Genomic DNA, 19,319 nt, shown 5'->3' with positions numbered 1-19,319 from the left:
AAGGAAAAGAGCAGCATCTTCATCACTGAGTGGGCACCCCTGGGGCTCTGTGGGGGAGCCTGGCTGAAGCCCTTGAGGGCTGGCTGGACGGCGGAGCACCCCGCCATCACTGCAACTCCCGTCCACAATCAGCCTTTGAATGAGTGCTTCGGCCTGGGTCCCCATGCCTTCCCACCAGAGGGTACCTTTTGCTTCTCCTCAAACATTTGTGAACACCGACAGGTGACGATGGTGACTTGTATCTGAGCTGCTAATAAAGGAAGAGGGGAAGGCAGAGGGACGGTGGCTGAAGGGGAAGGTCCCCTCCCCAATGGTGAATTCCCCATGCTCCTCAGCACGAGAGAGATGCTCTTAACAACCAGCTCAGGACCCACCTGCTTTGAGACATCCTGACAGGTCAGAATCTACTCTCTGAGATTCCCTCTCACCTTGGGCCAAGAAGGCAAGTGTCTGAGACAACCTCCTGTAACTGCCATCATTCTTGCTAAATGATGCTCACACTTGTGGTGACTGTGACAGAAGAGCTCATTAGACTCAACAACAATGAAAAAAGGAACATATTACATGATCTACGAATCATAAGAAAACTCCATCTGTGAAATGAAGCTTATCTTTTCAACTCCTCACTCCTGTTTCATCTATTTTCTTTGAAACAGTCATAGTTTCATTTTAAGTGATATGCATTGGGGAACTATTATGTGCACATGCAGGACTGAAAAGGGTCAACAAGAAGTATAATGTCAAGCCCCTTTCTTCATGAGAGGACTTTATGTTTTCACTAGAGGCCAATAAATAGACATCTGAAATGATTAAACCATAATACAGGGAGGCCACGGTTAAATACATGCCAAAAGGAATATAATATTTAATGAGAACTTATGTGTCAGGCGCTGTCCTATAGATTTTAATGGCATGAATTCATTTAATCTGTACAACTATGAGGTAAGCTGAATAACCTTGGCAATTAATAGTACATTTTTAAAGATGAAGAAACCTAGATTCAGAGAAGTCTTCAGCCTAAGGTCACATAGGCAACCTAGCTCCACAGTCCACTCTCTTCTCCCACTGGCCAAACTGTGGCTCTATCAGGCATAGCACGGTGTCGGGAGAAGTACCGCATGAGTTCCAAGCAGAGAAGATGGGAAATGAGCTGGGCCTCGAAGGTTGGGCAGGATCTGCAGAAGCAGAAGGGCAGGACGAGGCGTTCTAAATAAGGGGAAACATGCTCAAAAGCACCAATAGCCACAGATATCTGGGGACAGAGCAATCAGTCTGGCCTCTGAGGAAGGGATACACTCTGGGAATAGAGGGAGAAAGGACAGAAGGAGTTTGGAGATTGGACTGTGGAGACTGGCACTGACGGTCAGGCCAAGGATGACTGCCAGGGGAGACGCAGAAGACACCTGTTCCTACAAACTTACAGGTAGGCAGATGTCAGTTTGCTCTGATAAGACTCGTGCATTTCACTAATCCAACATAGCAACAGAACCAAGATTTTGGGAGGGCAATGGTGATTGCTCCTTAGAACTGTCAGCTCCACAGGCTAGGTCCTTATATATGAAACCCTAAATCCCCAGGGCCCATCAATCACTGTGATCAACACCTACTAAATACATATATCTGTTGCCGGGTATTCCTTAGAGAACCAAACAGCAGCTTTATTTACTTGTCTCCCTTCAGCCACCTGAAACAAAACCTCAAAATCAAAAAGTCACTAACATCTATTGTTATCTCCAGGCACAGGAGCCGGGAGAGCACAGACTAGAGACCTGGTCTTCCAGAGGCACTGCCGGTCTCCTGACACAGCTCGGTCCCCAGGGAAGGGTCACCAACAGACATCACGCCACACTTTCCCTGTTGCCAGTGTTACTCCAGGTGAATGTACTCCCGAAATGACTCTAAGCAATCACCAACTGGCATTTATGCCATCCCACACCATCCCTCGTTCACCCAAAGTAACCCAAGGGATATTTTCCAAAATAGGTCGATGCTATCAGCTTACCCCCGTTAAGAAGTCTGGGTGAAAAACGTGTTAGGTAATTCATGTTTTTGAGAAGTCAGTTTCACTGCCTGAGGAGTAGTACATTTTTAGTCAAAAAAGGATGAGCTTTAAGAAGAGACTAGGGACTTAGCATGGGTTAGAAATGGGATAGAGGATCAGGATTCGAGACTCAGCTATGGTGCCAACTCTGTGACCCTGAGCAAGGCATGCAACCTTTTAGGACTCAGTTTCTCCATTTGAGGCAAAATGATCTCTAAAGTTCCTCTCAACTTGGTCTAGGATTTCTAGGCCTGACACACTGCTCCTTCAGATCAGCAACCTAAGCTGGATCTTATGTAGGGCCCAGGAATCAGGTTCCACACAGCCTGTCGCTGGGGCAAAGCACGTGCGGCGGTTGGGAATGAGAGAAAGACTGAATACACAAAGGCTCTGAGTGCGTGTGCGCTCTCAGTTCTGTCTGACTCTTCCCGACCCCACAGACTGTAGACCGCCAGGCTCATCTATCCATGGAGTTTTCCAGACAAGAACACTGGAGTAGGTTGCCATTTTCTCCTGCACAGGATCTTCCCGACCCAGGGATCGAACCCATGTCTCTTGTGTCTCCTGCACTGGCAGGCATATTCCTTGCCACTGTGCCACCTGGGAAGCCCCCAACATAAATCGTCAGATGTCGATCATTTTGAAGTGATTACTTTTTTGCAGTTTTTAATCTACAAAAGCCAAACTTTCCTACCATGAACAAAGAATAACAACATTCTGAATGAAACTTTCAGAGTTCCTTGAAAAATGTAAAAAAAAAAAAAGTGAGTTAGTGAAGTTATGAGAGCAAAACATGAAGAAATACCAAGAGTGTAACTTCTGGAGATCACAGAACGCTAAAGAATATCTTCTGTGTGGAGAGCTATGAAAATTTTGTCAGACATATAGCAGTACAACACAAGAGATGAAGCGACGTGGTTACAAGGGTGTGTTTACTTCGTGAAAATTCATAAGCTGTACAATTAAGATTTGTGCATTTTTGTGGATGTGTGTTATACTTCAATAAAAGACTTATTTTTAAAAATTGAATAACTTAAGTTCACAAGGTATAGAATTAAAATGTTTCAGGACTTTCATAACTGCTGACATTAGTTCTATAAAACTATCAATGACTGTTTTCCAAATCTGTTATTTAACACCAGCATTCCCCAGTTTAAGAAATACTGGTCTATAGGAAACTATAACAACATGTAAGATAACTTAATGTGCTAAATAGTAAATTCTCAGTAATTTTTTTAATTTATGAGGGGAAAATTTTCATTGTCTCTCTGCAGGAAGCATTAATTTAATGTTGAACATTTACTATATTTTAAATCTTTACTGAGGTAGGTGGTAAAATGATTTATAATCCCTTACTGGATTTATGCTTTTATTGGAAAAGTGATACCCAGTCAAAATAAAAAACTACATACAACAGAAAAGAATAAAAATGTGAATAACTCATAATTCTTTCATCCAGACAGAACCACTATTTGCATTTGGTTTACTTCATTTCTGTATGTCTTTCTTTCTCTTTCTTAACACACATAAATATTATATTGCTGAGAGAATACTACGTATATAGTTTATTTATCTTAAGCACCTTTCCACACTATTAGAAACTTTTCACAAACAATTGCTACATAATATTACATTGCACAGATGTACTGTACAATCCTACTTTTAAAAATATACCTCAATCCCTGCATATGCTCAGTAAAAAATGTAGACATGAGTTTTTAAAGAATTATGTGCATTAGTAAATTGAACTGAATTGAGCCAGTCAAATGCCAGGGGCATTTATTAGAAAGATAATTACCTGTTGTAATGGTATATTTAACCCTTTTGTGTTGAAGATCAGTACTTAGTAGGCAAAATGCAGATATATAATTTATTGGTGTGAAGCACCAAGAAGTACTAATAAAATGGTGTTAAAAGGTTAATGCAAAATCTTCAAATGTATTCATGGGACTGTATTAAAATGTCAATACCTGCAACAACTAAATCTGAAGCAAGTGGTCAGGAAGAAAATGAGACAAAAGTAATAGTTTACTAACGTTAAAACTAATTTCAGTAAATAGGAATCAAAAGAAAGGAGGATGCATGCTCTGCAGCCCATGAGCCACAACTGCGGAAGCGCACAGTCTAGAGCCTGAGCTCAGCAGGAGAAGCCACCGCAGCGAGTGCGCCCCAACTAGACAGCAGCCCCCACTCGCCACAACTAGAGAAAGCCTGCGCGCAGCAACGAAGACCCAGCGCAGCCAAAGATAAATAAATGTTTGAAAAAAAAGGAGGCAAAAACATTCATCTCCAAGCTTAAACCCATTTATCAGAGCTAAATCCTATTCTCCTCCCTACACAGCAGAAGATTAAGGGGACAAAAGAGAACTTTCCTCCAGCAGAGCTACAAACTCATCCAAAAAAGAGAAATAAAGGATCACACAGATCTTAACCACACTTTGGAAAGGCGTGAGTGAGTGAGTGAAGTCACTCAGTCGTGTCTGACTCTTTGCGACCCCATGGACAGTAGCCTGCACCAGGCTCCTCCGTCCATGGGATTTTCTAGGCAAGGGTACTGGAGTGGGTTGCTTAGGTAGCGAATAAATGCACTCCCTCCTTGCCCAACTCCTGTGGCACTAGTCACCCTGACAGAGGCTGCCCAAGAAGGCTGCCACTTGGGATAGAGACAGGGCACACGGCAAAGCTGGAGTCTGCGTGTTCAATAAACACATCCACTTGTGCCGCATCGGACACCAGGGGTCTAACCAACTCAAAATGTTACTTGTGAGGTCCAGGTACCTTGCTGAGCCAGTTTATTCATAAATTTAAACCCAACTTCTAAACTCACTGAAGCTACCTCTGAACTTCAGCACACCACCTAACTCACACACGAGAGGTGGGGCCCTGGGGCAACCCTTCCACTTACCGGCCCAGCGGACCTAAGGGCAAAACCGACACTCCAAACCTCAGCTCTGCGCCTTTCCTCCCTCAGCCCACTCAACAGAGGCAAGTTATAATGTAAACGGTTGACAATAATTTAATTTTAAGGGGAGGTTTTACATTTTAATAAGGGGTAATTTCCTAGCTGACCAATAAGTATGAAGCTCAAACCTGAGTCTTTCAAGGCAAGCTAGGTAGGAAAAGTATCTGAGTATCTTGAAGCACACCTGCTGGTTCAACAGAGGACAGTATTCAGGGGTCAGCTTTCAGCTGAGAGAAGCACTGTTTGTCAGTATCTGACAAGGTAGGGAGATATTTATGTCTAAATGTCTGTAATCCTTATGTTTCGTGAATCCTTGAATTACAGCCACAGTACTGACTTCATGAGTGTATAAGAGTCTCCAGTGTGGACAGCCAGTACCTTCACACTTTAATAAAGCCTGAGGTGCGATGAGGCCTGACTGACAACACACAAGAACTTCAACACTCTGGGGCAGAAAATTTCTCCAGAAAGTGTGCGTGTGTGCTGTCACCTCACTCGTGTCCGACTCTTTGCAACCCCGTGAACTGTAGCCCACCAGGCTCCTCTGTCCATGGGATTCTCCAGGCAAGAATACTGGAGTGGGTTGCCATGCCCTCCTCCAGGGGATCTTCCTGACTCAGGGATCGAACCTGAGTCTCATGGCTCCTGCATTGGCAGGCACATTCTTTACCACTAGCACCACCTGGGAAGCAAGTTCTGCAAAGAAGAGGGAGATCTTTTCTTAGGCAGAACTTCACCTGGGGAGGACTAGGTTCCCCAAATACTCTGAGTGACACCCCATACCCGCTCCAGAAAACAACCTGAGTGTGTATTTCTGTATGTATGCCAGAATGACCCCATGAGGCCATCAGGAAGATAAGCTGCCTTGGTTCTGATGGTTATCTCTGAACTCTAAGAAGCTCTGACAGAGATGCTGTGGGCCCTGCAAGAAAACACAGAATCTACATGGCTGCTTGCTCTGTAAGAAAAGGGGCTTCAAAGCTTACCTCCAAATTATACAGCCAAGTGACTGAAAGATGAGTTTTTTACATACACCCATCATACCAGCCAAAACGACCCACTCGTTTCCAGACATCTCTTGTCTTTAATTATACCATCCCTCCTAGAGGAAAGGCCTCTAATTTTCAAACCTCACTCATTCAGTTCAGTTCAGTTCATTTGCTCAGTCGTGTCCGACTCCTTACAACTCCATGAACCGCAGCACGCAGGCCCCCTGTCCATCACCAACTCCCAGAGTTCACCCAAACCTATGTTCATCGAGTCAGTGATGCCATCCAACCATCTCTTCCTCTGTTGTCCCCATCTCCTCCTGCCCTCAGTCTTTCCCAGCATCAGGGTCTTTTCAAATGAGTCAGCTCTTTGCATCAGGTGGCCAACGTATTGGAGTTTCAGCTTCAAAATCAGTTCTGCCAATGAACACCCAGGACTGATCTCCTTTAGAATGGACTGGGTTGGATCTCCTTGCAGTCCAAGGGACTCTCAAGAGTCTTCTCCAACACCACAGTTCAAAAGCATCAATTCTTTGGCACTCAGCTTTCTTTATAGTCCAACTCTCACACCCATACATGACTACTGGAAAAACCATAGCCTTGACTAGATGGATCTTTGTTGACAAAGTAATGTCTCTGCTTTTTAATATACTGTCTAGGTTGGTCATGACTTTCCTTCCAAGGAGTAAGTGTCTTTTAATTTCATGGCTGCAATCACCATCTGCAGTGATTTTGGAGCCCAGAAAAATAAAGTCAGCCACTGTTTCCCCATCTATTTGTCATGAAGTGATGGGACCGGATGCCATGATCTTAGTTTTCTGAATGCCAAAGCCTTTGACTGTGTGGCTCACAATAAACTATGGAAAATTCTGAAAGAGATGGGAATACCAGACCACCTGACCTGCCTCTTGAGAAACCTGTATGCAGGTCAGGAAGCAACAGTTAGAACTGGACATGGAACAACAGACTGGTTCCAAATAGGAAAAGGAGTACGTCAAGGCTGTATTAAATACCCTGCTTATTTAACTTATATGCAGAGTACATCATGAGAAACGCTGGGCTGGAGGAAGCACAAGCTGGAATCAAGATTGCCGGGAGAAATATCAATAACCTCAGATATGCAGATGACACCACCCTTATGGCAGAAAGTGAGGAAGAACTAAAGAGCCTCTTGATGAAAGTGAAAGAGAAGAGTGAAAAAGTTGGCTTAAAGCTCAACATTCAGAAAACTAAGATCACGGCATCCGGTCCCATCACTTCATGGCAAATCACTCATTCAAGGCCCAGTTAAAAAATAAAAACGGCAATAGAAACATATATATCAATAATTACTTTAAATGTAAATGGATTAAATGCTCCAACCAGAAGACACAGACTGGCTGAATGGATATAAAAACAAGGCCCATATATATGCTGTCTACAAGAAACCCACTGAAGACCTCAAGACACATATAGACTGAAAATGAGAGGATGGAAAAATATATTCCATGCAAATGGGAAGCAAAAGAAAGCTGGAGTAGCAATCCTCATACAAAATAGACCTTAAAATAAAGAATATTACAAGAAACTAGGAAGGACACTACATAATGATCAAGGGATCAATCCAAGAGGAAGACATAACAATTGTAAGTATCTATGCACCCAACACAGGAGCACCTCAAAACATAAGACAAACACTAACAGACATAAAAGGAGACACTGACAGTAACACAATAAGAGTAGGAGGCTTTAACAGCCCACTCACACCAGTGGACAGATCATCAAAACAGAAAATTAATAAGGAAACACAAGTCTTAAATGATACATTAGATGAGATGGATCTCATTGATATCTTCAGGACATTTCATCCAATGCAGAGGAATATACCTTCTTCTCAAGTGCACATGAAACATTCTCTAGTATAGGCCACATCTTGGGTCACAAATCAAATCTCAGTAAATATAAGAAAACCAAGCGTCTTCTCCAGACACAACGCTATGAGATATCAATTACAAGAAAAAAACTGTAAGACACGCAAACACATGGAGATTAAACAACACATTTCTAAAAAACTAACAGGTTATTATGTAAGTAAGTAATAACCAATAATATTAGTTATTGTTAATATCAATAATAATCATTAATGTTTATATTATTAATTATATTATTATAAACATACTAACATATAAATATAATTATGAATAACATCAATATAAATATATTTATATATATTTATAGTAGCATAATATTACTACTAGTAATTACTAGTAGTAAATAACTAACTAAAGGTTACTGAAAAAATCAGAAGGGAAATCAAGAAATTTCTAGAAACAAATGACAATGAAAACATGACAACTCAAAACCTATGGGATGTAGCAAAAGCAGTCCTAAGAGGGAATTTTATAGCAATACAATCCTACCTTAAGAAACAAGAAACACATCAAACAGACAACCTAACTTTACACTTAAAACAACTGGAAAAAGAACAAAAAACCCCCAAAATTAGCAGAAGAAAAGAAATCATAAAGTTCTGAGCAGAAATAAATGAAAACAACAACAGTAAAGATTAAAACTAAAAGCTGGTTTTTTGAGAAGATAAACAATATTGACAAACCTTTATTAGCTAGATTCATCAAGAGAGAAGAATCAAATCAACAAAATGAGAAATTAAAAAGGAGCGGTTGCAACAGACAATGCAGAAATCCAAAGGATTATAACAGACTATCATTAACAAATATACAGCAATAAAATGGGTAACCTGGAAGAAATGGACAGATTCTTAGAAAAATTCAATCTTCCATGACTGAACCAGGAAGAAATAGAAATTATGAAAAACCCAATTTAAGCACTGAAATTGAAGCTGTGATAAAAAAAATCTCCCAAAAAACAAAAGCCCAGGACCAGATGGCTTCACAGGAGAATTCTATCAAACATTTGGAGAAGAGTTAATGCCTATCCTTCTAAAACTCTTTCAAAAAATTGCAGAGGAAGGAACACTTCCAAACTCACTCTATATGAGTCCACCATTACTCTGACGCCCAAATCAAAGACAACACAAAAAAGAAAACTACAGGCCAATATCACTGATGAATATAGATGGAAAAATCCTCAAAAAAATTTTAGCAAACAGAATTCAGCAACACATCAAGAAACTCAAAACCATGATCAAGTTGGGTTTATTCCAGGGATGCAAGGAGTCTTCAATACAAGCAAATTAATCAATGTAATACAGCATATTAACAAATTGAAAGATAAAAACCATGATAATCTCAACAGATGCAGAAAAAGTCTGACAAAATTCAGTACTCATTTATGATTAAAACTCTTCAAAACATGGGCATAGAAGGAACCCACCTCAACATAGTAAAGGCTGTATATGATAAGCCCACAGCAAATGTTATTCTCAATGGTTAAAAAACTGAAAGCATTCCCCCTAAGATCAGGAACAAGACAAGGGTGTCCACTTTCACCACTATTATTCAACATAGTCCTGGAAGTCCTAGCTGCAGCAATCAGAGAAGAAAAAGAAATAAAAGGAATCCAGATCAGAAGAGAAGAAGTAAAGCTCTCATTGTTTGCAGATGACATGATACTGTACACAGAAAACCTTAAAGACAGTATCAGAAAATTACTAGAGCTACTCACTGAATTTAGCAAAGTTGCAGGATACAAAATCAATACACAGAAATCATTTGCATTTCTATATCATAACAATAAAAAATCAGAAAGAGAAATTAAGGAATCAATCCCATTCACCATTGCAACAAAAAGAATTAAATATCTAGGAATAAACTTACCCAAGGAGACAAATGACACCACCCTTATGGCAGAAAGTGAAGCACTAAAAAGCCTCTTGATGAAAGTGAAAGAGGAGAGTGAAAAAGTTGGCTTAAAGCTCAACATTCAGAAAACTAAGATCATGGCATCTGGTCCCATCACTTCATGGCAAATAGATGGGCAAACAGTGGAAACAGTGGCTGACTTTATCTTGGGGGGCTCCAAAATCAATGCAGATGGTGATTGCAGCCATGAAATTAAAAGACGCTTACTCCTTGGAAGGAAAGTTATGACCAACCTAGACTATATTAAAAAGCAGAGACACTACTATGCCAATGAAGGTCCATCTAGTAAAGGCTGTGGCTTTTCCAGTAGTCATGTATGGGTGTGAGAGTTGGACTATAAAGAAAGCTGAGTGCCAAAGAATTGATGCTTTTGAACTGTGGTGCTGGAAAACTCTTGAGAGTCCCTTGGACTGCAAGGAGATCCAACCAGTCCATCCTAAAGGAGATCAGTCCTGGGTGTTCATTGGAAGGACTGATATTGAAGCTGAAAGTCCTATACTTTGGCCATCTGATGCGAAGAGCTGACTCATTTGAAAAGACCCTGATGCTGGGCAAGATTGAAGGCGGGAGGATAAGGGGACAACAGAGGATGAAGTGGTTGGATGGTATCACTGACTCAATGGACCTGAGTTTGGGTAAACTCCGGGAGCTGGTGATGGACAGGGAGGCCTGGCGTGCTGCAGTTCATGGGGTCGCAAAGAGTTGGACATGACTGAGAAACTGAACTGAACTGAACTGAAGGAGACAAAAGAACTGTACACAGAAAATTGTAAGACACTAATGAAAGAAATCAAAGATGACATAAACAGATGGAGAGAGATTCCACGTTCCTGGGTAGGAAGAATCAATATTGTGAAAATACAAAATGCAATTTATAGATTCAATGTGATCCCTATCAAATTACCAATGGCATTTTTCACAGAACTAGAACAAAAAACTTCACAGTTCATATGGAAACACAAAAGACCCCAAATAGCCAAAGCAGTCTTGAGAAAGAAGAATGGAGCTGGAGGAATCAACCTTCCTGACTTCAGATTACACTACAAAGCTACAGGCATTAAGACAGTGTGGTCCTGCCCCAGAACAGAAATACAGATCAATGGAACAAGACAGAAAGCCCAGAAATAAACCCGCGCACCTCTGCTGCTACTGCTGCTAAGTCACTTCAGTCGGGTCCAACTCTGTGCGACCCCACAGATGGCAGCCCACCAGGCTCCGCCGTCCCTGGGATTCTCCAGGCAAGAACACTGGAGTGGGTTGCCATTTCCTTCTCCGATGCGTGAAAGTGAAGTCACTCAGTCGTGTCCGATGGGTACCTTATTTTTTACAAAGGAGGCAAGAATATACAATGGGTCAAAGACAGCCTCTTCAAAAAATGGTGCTGGGAAAACCGGGCAGCTAAATGTCAAAGAATGAAATTAGAACACTTCCTAACACCATTCACAAAGATAGACTAAAAATGGATTAAGGACCTAAATATAAGACCATAAACTATAAAACTCCTAAAGGAAAACATAGGCAGAACACTCGATGACATAAGTCAAAACAAGATCCTCTATGACCCACCTCCAGGAGTAATGGAAATAAAACCAAAAGTAAGCAAGGTGAAAAGACAGCCCTCAGAATGGGAGAATAGCAAATAAAACAACTGACAGAAGATTAACTTCCAAAATATACAAGCAGTTCATACAACTCAATACCAGAAAAACAAACATCCCAATCAAAAAGTGGGAAAAATACCTAAACAGACATTTCTCCGAAGAAGACATACAGATGGCTAACAAACACATGAAAACATGCTCAATATTACTCATTATTAGAGAAATGCAAATCAAAACTACAATGAGATATCAACTCACACCAGTCAGAATGGCCATCATCAAAAAGTCTACAAACAGTAAATGCTGGAGAGGGTGTGGAGAAAAGGGAACGCTTAAGCACTGTGTGTAGGAATGTAAATTGATACAGCCACTACGGAAGACGGTATGGAGATTCCTTAAAAAACCAGGAATAAAACCACCATATGACCCAACAATCCCACTCCTAGGCATATACCTGAGGAAACCAAAACTGAAAGAAACATGTGTTCCATTGTTCATTGCAGCACTATTTACAATAGCTAGAATGTGGAAGCAACTTAGATGTCCATCGAAAGATGAATGGATAAAGAAGTTGTGGTACATATACACAATAGAATATTACTCAGCCATAAAAAGGAACACATTTGAGTCAGTTGTAATGAGGTGGATGAACCTAGAACCTATCATACAGAGTGAAGTAAGTCAGAAAGAGAAAGATAAATATCATATTCTAATACATATATATGGAATCTAGAAAAACGGTACTGAAGAATTTATTTACAGGGCAGCAATGGATAAACAGAGAATAGACTTATGGACATGGGGAGAGGGGAGTTGAGGGTGAGATGTATGGGAAGAGTAACGTGGAAACTTACATGACCACATGTAAAATAGACAGCCAACAGGAATTTGCTGTATGGCTCAGGAAACTCCAACAGGGGCTCTGTATGAACCTCCAGGGGTGGGATCGTGGGGCTGGAAATGGGAGCGAGGTTCTAAAGGAAGGGGATATATGTATACCTATGGCTGATTCATGCTGAGGTTTGACAGAAAACAACAAAATTCTGAAAAGCAGTTATCCTTCAATAAAAAAATAAATTAATTTAAAAAAAACAAAAAACAAACCAACTCTCCAGTATGAAGTGCTGACTTCTAAGGGCCCAATGTTCTCCATCCTTCTGAAATCTGAAAACCCTTACTATTGGTATTTCTCACTTGGCACTAACCCCCTGCCCTGTGCCGTGTTTAAATCTGTTTTGGTTTTTAATCTTTTCCTGTGCATGTTTTCTTATTTCTAAAAAGTGTATAAATTCTCTGAAGCCAGGGACTGACGGTAGTCTAAAATTAGAAGCTGGAAGTGTATTTCTAAAGTTTCTTTCAATCTTTCCAAGACCACATCTCTAACCCTCACTCTGTGTCCATCTCCTCAGTGCTTAGAATAGAACAGGGTCAGTGTTATGATATACAAGGCTCTGCAAACAACCTATCTGGAGCAGGCTGCCAGATTTTTAGTTTAAACAGGGGCTGATGGAGACAGGGGTAAAGGAGCGTCTGCTTATCAGGAAGGCAGGTGCACATGAAAAGAACGAGTGAAGAGCAACTGCTTCATCTCGGGAAGTACCTAATTCCATCAGGAGATCCCCAGCATACATTAATCATACAAGACAAGACTTGTTTAGGGACCACGCAGCTGTCTCTGCAGGAAACTGAGCTCATAAATCAAAGCTCTGTCCCCAGAAGAAATACTGTTTGCCCTCTCCACCAACTCCTTTCCTTCCCCTCTTTCCAGGTCATTCACCCTGATAGGATAGGCAGCATGGGTCATTCACATAAAGACACGAATGTTTCTCAACGTAAATGAGGCCTACACTGAACAAGTGAAGCTGTTCCAATATATCCAATTAACCACAACTTTGGAAATAAGGAAATGAAGCTGCCTCAGGTTTCACTGTGACTACTACAATTGCTTACCAAGCACAAGTATCAAAAATAAGTAATTACCTGATGACCTGACTGCTAGGTGAAACCATATTACAGAGTACCTTAGGTCTCTGCTCCCTAAGCTGTCCCTTTCGTTAAGGAACAAAAAGAGACAGGAAAGGAAATCTAGAGGATTTCACTGGCCACTCAGGGAAATGGGAAACTGAATTCTTGAAGCCCCTGAAGCATAAAGCTAGGGGTGCCATGAACTAGTATTTTTAGTAAGGTCCTTAAAGGATGTGGTCAGATATGACAATTTGTATCAAAAGTTTTCAAAATGTTTGTATCTGCTGATACAGCATCCCATTCCCAGGCTGGAGATACAAAGATTTGTGTAAAAGTGTATTTGTTGCAATAGTATTTCTACTAAGAAAAAATCAGTATTCAACAGAAAATTGACTAAATAAATTGGCTAAATAAATATTCAACAGAAAACTGGCCAAATAAATTGTACATTCACGGGTCTGACTGACACGCAACTATTAAAAAACCACTGATGAAGAATATTCAATGACATGGGAGAATACTCATGACAGAATCAGTGGGAAAACATAATTATAAAACAGTATACATAGTATATGAGCTCCAATTTGTGAAAAGAATAAGTATGTATGCAAAAGAAAAAAGACTGAGAAGATGTGTATGTAGATAGTGGCCATCTCTATTTTCAAAGTTGGAAGTAATCAACATCTGTAACTTATTTTTAATATTTTAATTATTATTTTCTGATTGGGAGAAAATTTTTGGTGTGGTTTTTTTTTTTAAAGAGGAAGCTGTTTGTTTGTTCTGCATGGTTTTTCAACATTCACTGTTACTCTCAGATTTGCCCACATCACAGGCCAGTTTCAGAATAATCTGAAAGCCTTAGGGAAAACCCAACTGTTTTACTTCTTAAACTTTTTAGGTCACTCCAAAAAAGGGGAACTTAACTTTCTGAAGTAGAAAATGCCTCAGTTCCTAAATCTACATCAACTATTACTTCCCATCCATCAGTCCCTATCAAAGCAACAGTTTGTCTAAGTCCAGATTCAAACCCAGCTGGTCTGTGAAATCTGTGAATGACCAGTCTCATGTCCCCTGTTTTGGTGTCTGCTCCAAGAATATGGCAGAAAAACACCCTGATGTGGAAGAAGTCACCATCCTTAGGCATAGGAGGCCTCTATACTGTATCATTTGAGGAACACCTCTGATAGCTCAGTTGGTAAAGAATCTGCCTGCAATGCAGGAGACCTGGGTTCAATTCCTGGGTCAGGAAGATCCCCTGGAGAAGTATAGGCTACCCACTTCAGTATTCTTGGGCTTCTCTTGTGGCTCAGCTGGTAAAGAATCCGCCCGCAATGCAGGAGACCTGGGTTTGATCCCTGGGTTGGGAAGATCCCCTGGAGAAGGACAAGGCTACCCATTCCAGGATTCTGGCCTAGAGAACTCCATGGACTGTATAGTCCATGGGGTCGCAAAGAGTCAGACATGACTGACCGACATGCACAGAGACTCAACTACCCTTCTTATCACAAGATTGCTCCCTCTCCTGCTAAGTGGTCCGAGAACCTCATGGTCAGGAGTTGAGGGTTCCAAGAAAAAAGGGAGCAGTCTTCTCACTCTGGAGGGGAGCTGTCAACAGGTGCGTGTTTTCCAGGAGCACAAGGAGCTCAAGGATAGGAGAAGGCAAAAAGTCCCACTAACACACGGCAGACCAGCTCATGGGATTGCCAGACAGTCCCTAATGAAAAGTCCTTCCTATGAAGTCCAGTCTTGACTGATGCGGTCAGTGGAGGGATGGAACAAAATACAAGAATAACAGGAAGGGTCAGGTGCACAGGTTATAAACCGGTAAACCAATCTGGCCCATAAACATGTCTCGTTTGAACTTCTTCTACATGAAGTAAAAAAAAATATTTAACTGTGACATTTCACATAAAGATATCTATTTTTGGCATCTCTTCTAAATATCAGAAGATTTAGCAACATTGGGCCTACAATTCCCCAGAGCAACAACTGGCTGTCCTGTCTGGAAGGGCATGTGCTTTCAAACTCCGGGATGCCAGGGATAGTACTGATTGTGAATGATGCCAACCCTGGCCCCCAGCTCATGCCTAGGGCCTGCCTCGTTCCTATACGTGTCTGAGTCTGCTATACCCTCTCTAGAGGCAGGGGAGAGGAAGGACAAGGGCCCTTCTCAGTTCGCTGCATGTATTTCTATTTCGAATCTGCTTCAGCACTCTACCAAGAAAGGAGAAATGCACCTGAGAGTAAGGGGCTGTCATTCTTCTCACAAAAAAGAAACTAAACCTTGTTTTAATTCTGAGAGTCCCAGCTGGCTAGCAAAAAGGTTTCAGAGATCCCCGAGAGATTTGCACAGACTGAAGTATGCTCACACTGGCTGTCAAAGTATTCAAATAGCTAGTTTCTAAATGAGAGCGTGAGTAACATTTAAAGACCACAGTTCCTTTTCGTTGGAGTTCCTCCCCTTCAGGGAATCCACCCCTAATCCTTAGCTGGTAATCTCAATTCATTATGTGCCAATGGGGCACACTGACTCAGAATTTAACACAAAATTTTATAGCAGTTCCTTCTGAATTCTAGGGAGGAAACTTTCTAATTGTCTAATCAGAAATTCCTGTTGTTGGAATAAAATCTCAGTACTCAACATAAAAGTGTTTCTAATGTGGACTCACCCCATCAAATAGTTTATGTGTAATTTCATAATTTATCTATGCAACACAGATAATTATTTCCTGTGATCACCCGGATATGCAGACACTAAAAAAACCACTGGCTTAGATGCATTAAGGCCTTGCTCCTCAAGTGCTGAGTGGTTTCCAAGCTGTGAAACAGGCCTGCTTAAGTCTAAAATTATCATGCTTCTGTGACTGCATTTATATCCCAGAATATTATAGTTTTAAATCACTGCAATGATTAAAACAAATTCAAACTATATTATGAATTAATATAATAAACAAAGCTAACCAAGTAAAACCTACAGGTGCCTTAAACACTATAAGCATGGCAGGAAATGGAAACAATCAGGTCTGACAACACGTCGGCTCAGAAACAATGCTAGACTAATATAAATCAGAAACATGTTTCCACAGAGACACAAAACTTACTAAATATTAATAGAAATACACTCCACTACTTATTTTTTCCACTTAATCATTTCCAAATAATTTAGTAATAGCTACTAAAGTAATAGCTACATACAAGATATTTAATCTAATCTAACTAGAACCTCTAAGTGTCTAGTTAAAATCTTCTTTCTGAAATGTCATGTATTTTACTAAGTTTTACCTCTAGGCTGGAAATTATACTGTTATGAATAAATGATCAAATGCACCTGTAGAAGTGGAAAGGCCTACTTCGGCAGCCATCACTCACGGGGACAGTGCCAGGCATGTCACTGTGCAGCAGAGGGTGTCAGCACAGGCGACAGGCAGCACACGGGCGGAAAGCAGCCAGGGTCAAGTCCAAAGCCCCAGTCACTGTCTCCCAAGGTCAGATTTTCTTTCACAAGCTATTCCTGACACAGAGCAAAATGTATTCAAATGCAATGTATTCAGAAGAAAACAAGCCAATAGACCACTTTCTCTCTGGCACCTGAGATGATAATACAGGGCAGTCAACACATTTTCTAACCAAGGGGATTTTCTTGGAGGGAAGGTTCTGGAACAGAAATGTGGGATCTGAGTTCTCTCTCTCTAGCTACCACAAAGACAAAGAGAACGGCTAGGACTAAGTGGGAAGAGAGAAGGCAAGAGCCACCAGGAAAGAGGAATAAGACAAGGCAAACAGATTTCCTCTGCGTTCTTGGCTGACATGTGGCTTGTGCCTAGATTCCCTGGCCCTGCAGCATAACCAGTCCACTGTCAGAAAAAAATGGCTTTTTTGGACAGCTGTCCCTTGGAGTTTTCTCCCCTTGCCCTTGTAACTTCCAGAAATTCCTGAACCTCTTGCACAGCAAGGAAGGGGGCTTAAAAGTGGAAACTCTTTTATTTTTTAGAAATAAAGTCAGTAACAACTTACTCAAGAACAATAAACAGTTTGACACTAGATAGCAGGTCCTTGGCTTGGTCTAATGTAACACTGAGGTTTCCCAACTTCAAAAGCCTTTGAATTACATGGCACTGGCACCGCACTGCAATTACTGAGGCCCATCTTTCCTCCCTTGGCCACCTATTATTTTTCCTGGACAAAGGTGACATTTGTTCAGTAAGTATTTACTGAGCATCTACCATGTGCCAATCACCATATACTATGGCAAAGGAAAAAAGGGGAAGACAAGAGCAAAGGTGGTCCCTGGCCTCATTGAGCTTCAGTTCAGTTCAGTCGCTCAGTCGTGTCTGACTCTTTGCGACTCCATGAACTGCAGCACGCCAGGACCCCCTGTCCATCACCAACTCCCAGAGTTTATCCAAATTCACGTCCATTGAGTCAGTGATGCCATCCAACCATCTCATCCTCTGTCGTCCCCTTCTCCCACCCTCAATCTTTCCCAGCATCAGGGTCTTTTCAAATGAGTCAGCTCTTTGCATCAGGTGGTCAAAGTATTGGAGTTTCAGCCTCAACATCAGTCCTTCCAATGAACAGTCAGGACTGATCTCCTTTAGGATGGACTGGTTGGATCTCCTTGCAGTCCAAGGGACTCTCAAGAGTCTTCTCCAACACCACAGTTCAATAGCATCAATTCCTCGGCGCTCAGCTTTCTTTACAGTCCAACTCTCACATCCATACATGACTACTGGAAAAACCACAGCCTTGACTAGACGGACCTTTGTTGGCAAAGTAATGTCTCTGCTTTTTAATATGCTGTCTAGGTTGGTCATAAGTTTCCTTCCAAGGAGTAAGGGTCTTTTAATCTCATTGAGCTTACATTCTATTATGGGCATAATAAGCCTGTGTAAAAATTCAAAGTATGTAGAAACAGACAATGTAGAAAGTAAACATCTACTATAATCAACTATAATTGACCATTTGGTATAAACTACTTCAAATAATCTTCTGCGTATGTAAAGAACAATACTTACCCATGTTTTGTAATGTGGTCATACTATCTGATCAGTTTTGCTACTTCTTCCCTTTTAACAATCCATCTTGAGGTCTTTCCATTACATTCTTTTTTAAGATATGTTTCCACCTTTCAGGGCTTCCCTTGTGGCTCAGCTGGTAAAGAATCCGCCTGCAATGCAGGAGACCTGGTTCGATCGCTGGGTTGGGAAGATCCCCTGGAGAAGGGAAAGGCTATCCACTCCAGTGTTCTGGCCTGATAAATTCCATGGACTGTACAATCCATAGGGTTGCAGAGAGTTGGACACGACTGAGCGACTTCCACTTCCACTTTTCCTCTGTAACGTTTCCCACTTAAACTACCGTGATCCCCCACGTAGGACTCTTCAGGGACTTGAGAGAAGGCTGGAAAAGTCCATGTAAGGCCACCTTCCCCGGGTACTTACCCCAGCGAACGCACAAAGGCTCTACCTCTGGAATTGACTGCACTGTCTTGTTTCTTCCCCAGAGTCAGGTCTCAGCTTTGGATTCTATCCTCGCTTTGTGCCTACAATCTCTAAGATGACAAAACAGAGGCTTCTTGGATTCTCTCTTTATTATGCTCTTTCTTCACAGCTATTCACACCAAAATCATACTGAATCCACTGATAATTAAAAATCAGTATCTAAAAACACGGCCCTTTCTTTTCAGTGGATATCTAACTTTAAATTGTCTGTAGATGTCTTAAAATGGGGCTTCCCAGGTGGTCTAGTGGTAAAGAATCGCCTGCCAATGCAGGAGACTCAGAAGATATGGATTCCATCCCTGGGTCAGAAGATCCCCTGGAGAAGGAAACGGCAACCTGCTCCAGTATTCTTGCTTGGCGGGCTGCATTCCATGGACTTGCAAAGTCGGATATGACTGAGCGTACACACACATCTTAAAATGTGGGGAAATGAAAAATT

General features: G+C 41.4%; 1 protein-coding gene across 1 annotated transcript in view; it reads right to left on the bottom strand.

Annotated features, from left to right (window-relative positions):
- The window catches only part of MACO1 (macoilin 1), a 65,760-nt gene that overhangs the window by 15,983 nt on the left and 30,458 nt on the right, over nucleotides 1–19,319 (bottom strand). The window lies entirely within an intron of this gene.

This window comes from Cervus elaphus, chromosome 8 (genome assembly GCF_910594005.1).
Source record: "Cervus elaphus chromosome 8, mCerEla1.1, whole genome shotgun sequence".
NCBI classification, from domain to species: domain Eukaryota; kingdom Metazoa; phylum Chordata; class Mammalia; order Artiodactyla; family Cervidae; genus Cervus; species Cervus elaphus.
Note: the sequence above shows the minus strand (reverse complement) of the source record. Positions and strands in the feature narration are given on the sequence as shown.